Source organism: Galeopterus variegatus, unplaced genomic scaffold, assembly GCF_000696425.1.
Source record: "Galeopterus variegatus unplaced genomic scaffold, G_variegatus-3.0.2 Scaffold10337, whole genome shotgun sequence".
Taxonomy (NCBI): Eukaryota; Metazoa; Chordata; class Mammalia; order Dermoptera; family Cynocephalidae; genus Galeopterus; species Galeopterus variegatus.
In genome coordinates this window covers 11,601-18,469 of record NW_007736448.1, presented here as the reverse complement: position 1 = coordinate 18,469, position 6,869 = coordinate 11,601, and the positions used below count along the sequence as shown (strand labels likewise).

Below are 6,869 nucleotides of genomic sequence, written 5' to 3'. Positions count from 1 at the left end.
ACAGGTCGCCCACAGGACTGCTGCTCCACAGGGAGCTGCTCTGAAATGGGTGATGTTTCTGGGACTGGACAATGAGCTGGTGACTGCGACAGTGATGGTGGTGGGTCTGTTTTGATCTTCTTCTGTGGGAGGAATGTGCCCTGGGCACCTCTAGTCTGTCATCTTCCCTTTTAATTATTTAAAACTACAGAAAAATACTTTTTTAGTAGAAAGAGCATATGTGCAGAAAAATAACATTTTTGATAATATTGAGTTGTTAGTTCTAATTTTAATATGCCACCACTTTTTGATTTTTTATCCTTTTAGATTCCCCACTTTCTCCATATATTAATTTAAACCATGATTACTTGTGTTAGTAAAGATTGATCCTGGAAAGAAGTTGAGGATCTACTAAAAAACAAAATGAAGTTAATCTTTCTGAGATATGCCCTATTATCTCGGTAGCTTTATGGAAAGTCAGAAGGAAAAGTATTCAAAACAATTTTGAAATCTTTTGGAGAAAAAAACGCACACATCCCATTAATTAGCACTACAATTATTATGAATATTATTCTCTCAAGCAGCATAGCACATATGTATCTTTTCTTTTTTTTAAAGAACAGACTATTTTTTAAGACTCAATAAGACATCTCATGATCTTTTTTCTGCAAACTATTCTAATATTAACAATTTCATTCAGAAGCCCTACTGAAAAGAAACCTACATCAGTCCTGTTATAATTCAGTCCCATATTGCTGAAACTGATCACCAAATCTCTCAAGCTCACAAGTTCTGCCACAACCTTGGCAGGTCTGGGAAATGACTTGGATTTAGAAACAGGCTTCCTTGAGCGTCCTATTTTAAATTCCACTCCAGTTGGGATAGTTGTGTTAGGTTTCTCTTAAGACTCCACTGGTTTGTTATAAAAATTAATATGACACAGTGCTATAGACTGAATGTTTGCAGTCCCACAAAAGTCATATGTTGAAACCTAATCCCCAACGGGATGGTATTTGAATATGAGGCCTTTCGGAGGTGATTAGATCATGAGGGCGGAGCCCTCATGAATGAGATTAGTACCCTTATAAAAGATACCTCAGAGAGATCCCTTTCTCCTTCCACTGTGTAAGGACAGAGCAAAAAGAAGGTCTATGAATGAGGAAGTGGGCTCTCACAAGATGCTAAATATGCTGGTGCTTTGTTTTTTTTTTTCCTTTTTTTTGTCTTTTTTCGTGTCCGGCAACGGATCGCAACCCTCAGTGTCGCGCCCGTACCGGACCAGGACCGGCAACGGGATCGCAACCCTCGGTGTTGCTCCCACACCTCGCTCAGCCAGTGAGCGGGAACCGGTCTGTATGTGGGATCCGAACCCTCGGCGGGAGCGCCACCACGCTCCCAAGCGGCGCACTGTAGCAGTGTGCCACCGGGCCGGCCCCTATGCTGGTGCTTTGATTTTGGACTTCCCAGCCTCCAGAATTCTGAAATATAAATTCCTGTTGTTTACAAGCCACCCAGTCTATGGTATTTTTGTTATAGCAGCCCAAACCAACTAAGATATACACTATATAAAACATTTAAAACATTGCCTCATAAACAAGAAATAAATCTTAGTCAGTGCTGCTCTTAATATTGCCTACCAAGAGTGTGTGAGAACAATCTGTATAACAGTCCACTGTCTTAGAGTCAGTTCATATCAGTAAAAATCAAGTCAAAGTATAAAATGGAGCTTTAAAAAAACCCAAAACACAACAGAAATTCTTTCTTCTATGTATTATTTTTCTTTAAAACAAAAAACTTTATACCTAGAAAAGGCATGTTTTGGTACTTAAGCATGGCATTGACTCGCTTTTATTAATTTCAGATGGCAGGGGAAAGAGAGCTTCCTAATGTATTTTTCCTTATAAAATAAGAACCTGAAACGCCAGCATATCTGCACATCTACCAATTAAAGAATGAGCTCCCCTGAATATGAGAAGTAAGCCAAAATATAACTTACCCCTATAAGCTACTGTCAAACTCAGCTATAGTTCCATTTGGAACATCCAGGATTATTATTTGATTAACAGTTGTTTAATGGACTCTAATGTAGCTATTTTTTTCCCACAATGCAGTAAAAAGTTTTTGTAAGCTGAGCATTTTTTTTCTGATGAAGAAAAAGTAGACACACACAACACACCTTGAAAGATCCTTAAAAATCAAGTGTTTCTGACATTGTGACATTACAGGATATTGTAGCTTTGTTGCTAATATAGAATTTCTTTTAAATGACTATAGATAAAAAACAGATATCCACGGTTGGAAATATTCCATTTCACATTTTCTTTAGCCACAGCAAAAAACTTCAATTAATTGAATTGCAGCCAACTACAAATAATGCCAGAAGTGCAATACTTGGTGCTCCAGGTTGTGGGCAACCATTAATTAAGATGCAAAGGATCAGCATTAAAGGCCCCCAATATAGGATTTTTGTCCCAGAATGTTTTTGATGGATATGGACTAAAATATCTAGAAAATGCAGCCTCAGCTATATGGGAAAAAAGAAATTAGGTGCAATCTTTATTTTGCTTGACCTGGAATTTTTGAGTCAAAACATTCCCCTGGGTTCCAAGTGGTTGATGCTTCTTCTTGCATTAGTCTTGCTCCCAAACATGATGGGTTATTATACCTACTCCTTTGTATCACGCTGATTCTGCATCCAAAGAAAGAAGGCCTGGCCTTGAAGTTCTGCCACACCTGGGCAGGTCTGGGAAATGACATGGATGTAGGAACAAGCTTCCTTGAGCATCCTATTTGAAATTCCATTCCAGTTGGGATAGTTGTGTTAGGTTTCTCTTAAGCCTCCACTGGTTTGTTATTCTTGGGGGGGGTGGGGGTGGTGGTGAGAGTGATGCCCTGGTGAGCTCTGCAGCATGTTGAGAAAAGCCTGGAATTCTTCCTTGCTGAGGGGTGGTTTGGGTGATGGAGGGTCCTCCTTTTGTGGAACAGGATTCAGAAAGGCTGTGCCTTTTCCAGAAGCTCTGGAATTGACAGGAGTTGATCTAGGAGGCTTGAGATTTCCGAAGAGTGCTGCTATGATTCTCTAGCAGTTGAGATGACTCCTCAGTTAGTAGTGCCTGCTGCTGCCACAGGGATGGCCAGACGTGTGCAGGCTGCTGAAGTGCCCCTTCTATAGCTACCCATGGGACCATCCCATCCCGGGGCCCCTGCCCTGCCATTGCATAGGCAGGATGCCCTGCAGCTGTTGCTTATGATTATCATGTTAAGGCTGAGTAGAGTCCTTAAAAGACAGTACTGCCAGGCTGGTGTGCCCATTGTCCTTGTCATTCTAGCATCTTCCTTAGTATGGGGGCCAGGAAGGAGTCTGAGTATGTGAGAGCCCCATTGCTAGAATCAATACTGTTGACATGTGACTCAAAGCATCAGAGGAGGGTGAGAGATCTCTTCTCCTGGCACAGCCTGGGTGGGCTAGATCATCCTGACCCTTGGTGCCAGGCTCGCACAGTCTCCAGAGGGATCCCAAGGACCAAAGGACATGTAGGGTAAAGGAAGAGCCAGTACAAATGACCAGCTGCTGCTGAAAGAATCGGAAGGAGGAAGGTGATCAGAACTGCTTGGGGCAGGGCACAGATCGCTTGGCTTAGCTCATCATGTGAGTCTCTGACTCGGGCCTTCTGCCAGGGAATTCACAGGTGCACTTCTTCTCTGGCCTGGGTGCCGAGCTCTTTGATTCTGAAACCACATCTGAAGTCCAGATTCTGGAAGGCCTGTTTGTTTAGCCGGTTTTCCTCTGGTAGCAACTTCAGGGGATCAATTTTTCTCAAAGCCTTGAATGAGGATAGTGGCTTGTGATCCAGTGATGGATGGCTGCCCTTGTCCACCTTCTTTGGGGACGCATTCTTAAGTCCAAGGCTGAGGCTGTTCCTGTCGCTGGAGATGCTCTTATCCTGAGGAACATCCAGATGCTAATTGACTCTGCCTGAGGTGTCGTGTTCACTGGTTTTAAAATCAAATTTGTATGCTAGACTCCTGAATTCTGTTTTCCTTGGCTAGTTGTTCTCTGGTAGTTATACCAGGGTAGGGGTTCTGTCCGAACAATGCTTTCAGGGCATCCTTTTGACTCAGGTTCTAAACAATCCTCTTTTATCAGGACTCTCTTGGGAGACAGCCACTTGAAGTGCTGGTCGAATCTGTAGTGGGAAGAGCTGTCTGGATTCTAGAGTCTGCTGGTCAACTGGGCAGCTCTCAGAGGCACAGGACTTCCTAGTTTAGCCCTTCATGAAGTTTTTAAGACTTATATGGATTCAGAGGAAGCCAGCAGATGTCGAATTTTAAGTGCAGATGCGACCAGGAAATTTTGTATCTCTCATACTTTCCCAAGTATGGCTTTGATTCTGGTCTCCCTAGATTCAACATATCACAAGATTTCAGTCTCTGTTAGGTGTCAGTCCTCTATTTCTGCATCAATAAGTTGTGGATGGCCACAGTGTTGAAAAGACTGAGAGCCTCTCCTCACGTGCATACTTTGCACACTTCTTCAGCTTCTCCTTGAACACTTTTTATTTCATCGTCAAATCAGTTGGTTGATGTCAGTGGAATGACAGGAGAGAAAAAATTACAATGGTGAATTGTTCCCAGGATCAAACCATAGATGAGACAAAATGGCATTGCATCAGGATAGAGGGCAACCAATCTAATGCAACGACAGCATGTGGCAAAGCTGTATCAGCTGCCCAAAGGCAGAAAATGGGACCTCCTCTTCCACTCTTTGAAGGAACAGAAAAGAGACTCCAAGTGGTTAGGCTTGTTATCTTAGCATTTTTGTGGGGAGAATAATTTTTATTTTTAGAAAAAACCCCTTGGCATTCCATGTTATCTTTATTTTAAGGGAACACTAATTCAATGAATTTCCATTGAGGGGATGAAGGGAAAGACTAAGATCTTTTTGAAATGGTTAAAGTCACCAAATGTAAAATTTGCAAACGTTGATATAGCTTATATAGAAATTCCTCCCAAATAGCCTGCCAGGGAGCCAACAGAAACAGTGGTTAGGCTTGTTATCTTAGCATTTTTGTGGGGAGAATAATTTTTATTTTTAGAAAAAAACCCTTGGCATTCCATGTTATCTTTATTTTAAGGGAACACTAATTCAATGAATTTGCATTGAGGGGATGAAGGGAGAGACTAAGATCTTTTTGAAACGGTTAAAGTCACCAAATGTAAAATTTGCAAACGTTGATATAGCTTATATAGAAATTCCTCCCAAATAGCCTGCCAGGGAGCCAACAGAAACTATTTTCAAAAGACAGTCCACAATCTTTCATAAAATGTAGATTTTTTTTGGCAGTTTAATTTTGTGTGTGTGTGTGTGTGTGTGTATGCATGTATGTTTTGCTTGTGAGAGATTTCTGGAATGTAGATATTTCTTTAGGTTGCTTTATGGTGGTTGAGTTCAAACAAGAAGAATTCCGAGAAAAAGATCAGTACAACTTGTTAGCCTCCAATTTATCATCCACCTATACAAGATTTAATGGTAGTGTTAACCTGGAGTCTCAAGAATAATTATAGACTAAAACAAGTCCTTAAAGTAAAGAGATGAAAAGAGCCATATAAAGGGAAGGCCGTCATGAAACAGAAATTGCACAAGCAAGGAACTTTCATCGTGTTGAGTAAGTGCTTTACTATGGGATTCTTTTTTAAATCAAGGTGCCTAGTAAGTTGGATGAAAATAAAATATGTATGATTAGCAGGGAATACCTTGGCTCAGAGTAGTTGGAAATGAGTAGAAAAAGGAGAGAGAGGTGTTTTTATCCCCCCAAGTCATTACCAGCTTTAGTTCACAGAAAAGTTATTTCAAATACTTGCTTTGAAAGACTGCTTTGAGGTCTGTTTTTAATTTGAACAGTTAAATATCATATTCATGCCAATGAATCCTTTTTCTTGTTTTAATATAATTAGGAGAAAGCTCTCCTGGCCAGAGTGAATAGCATAATTGCCTAAAAGAAGAAATACATAACACACATATTTAATCAAAACCTTTAAAACAATTTCCTTATGTTGGCTAGGCACCTTGGTTTATATAAGATAGGCTTTTAGTTTTTAAAACAAAATTACATTGAACCATATGGAAAAAATCTCTAGAGTAAGATTTTAGCAAATAAATAACCTCTCACAGCTCTTTGTCATTGAGCTTTCTCTGGTTGTATCTATTTGGGCTGCAGGATAATTTTACAGGGATTCTTTGTTTTGCTAACACAGTTAGAGTAAGCCACTCTCTATATAAACCTGAAAAACTGCTAAGAAAAATGTAGGGGTCATCTTAAAACTTTGGTCATAAATTCTGTAACACAAGTGCTTTGAAATTTGCTATGTCTTCAAATGCTTCCACCACCAATGGGAAAATATTAGTTTTCATTTAAAGTGAAATGAAAAGCTTTTAAAATATAGAGTGAATTCGCCACTTTTCATAGCTCAACAGATTGCTGTCTGCATGCACATTTCTTATTGCTTGTAACTAAAGAGAAATGACTTCGGCACTTTATCTGTTTGATGAGAGATTGTAGTTGCAATTGCCCAGTGAGACACTAAGACACCTGCCACAGCACCCCTGGCTCTTTTCTTGTTCATGGCAATCCTCCCCAAACTAATGTGCCACCAGATAGAAGCAGGTGGAATGTTCTGGTTAAGAGAATGGGCTTTGGAATCAGCCAGATACAGGTTGAAATTTTTACTTATGTGACTTTGGATATGGTACCTAAACTTTTAAAGTTTTGCTTTTCTCACCTTCAAACTGAGGATGACCATATTTGGGTTCTGCCATATCAATGCAGAGACCAAATAACAAGGTATACAGAAAAAGTAGATACACAGTAGGTATGAAGTCTTTTTTTTTT

General features: G+C 40.2%; 1 pseudogene; it reads right to left on the bottom strand.

Moving 5' to 3' along the window:
• Positions 1–3,624: 3,624 nt before the first annotated feature.
• Positions 3,625–6,780, bottom strand: LOC103609946 (annotated as a pseudogene).
• Between the last annotated feature and the right edge of the window lie 89 nt (positions 6,781–6,869).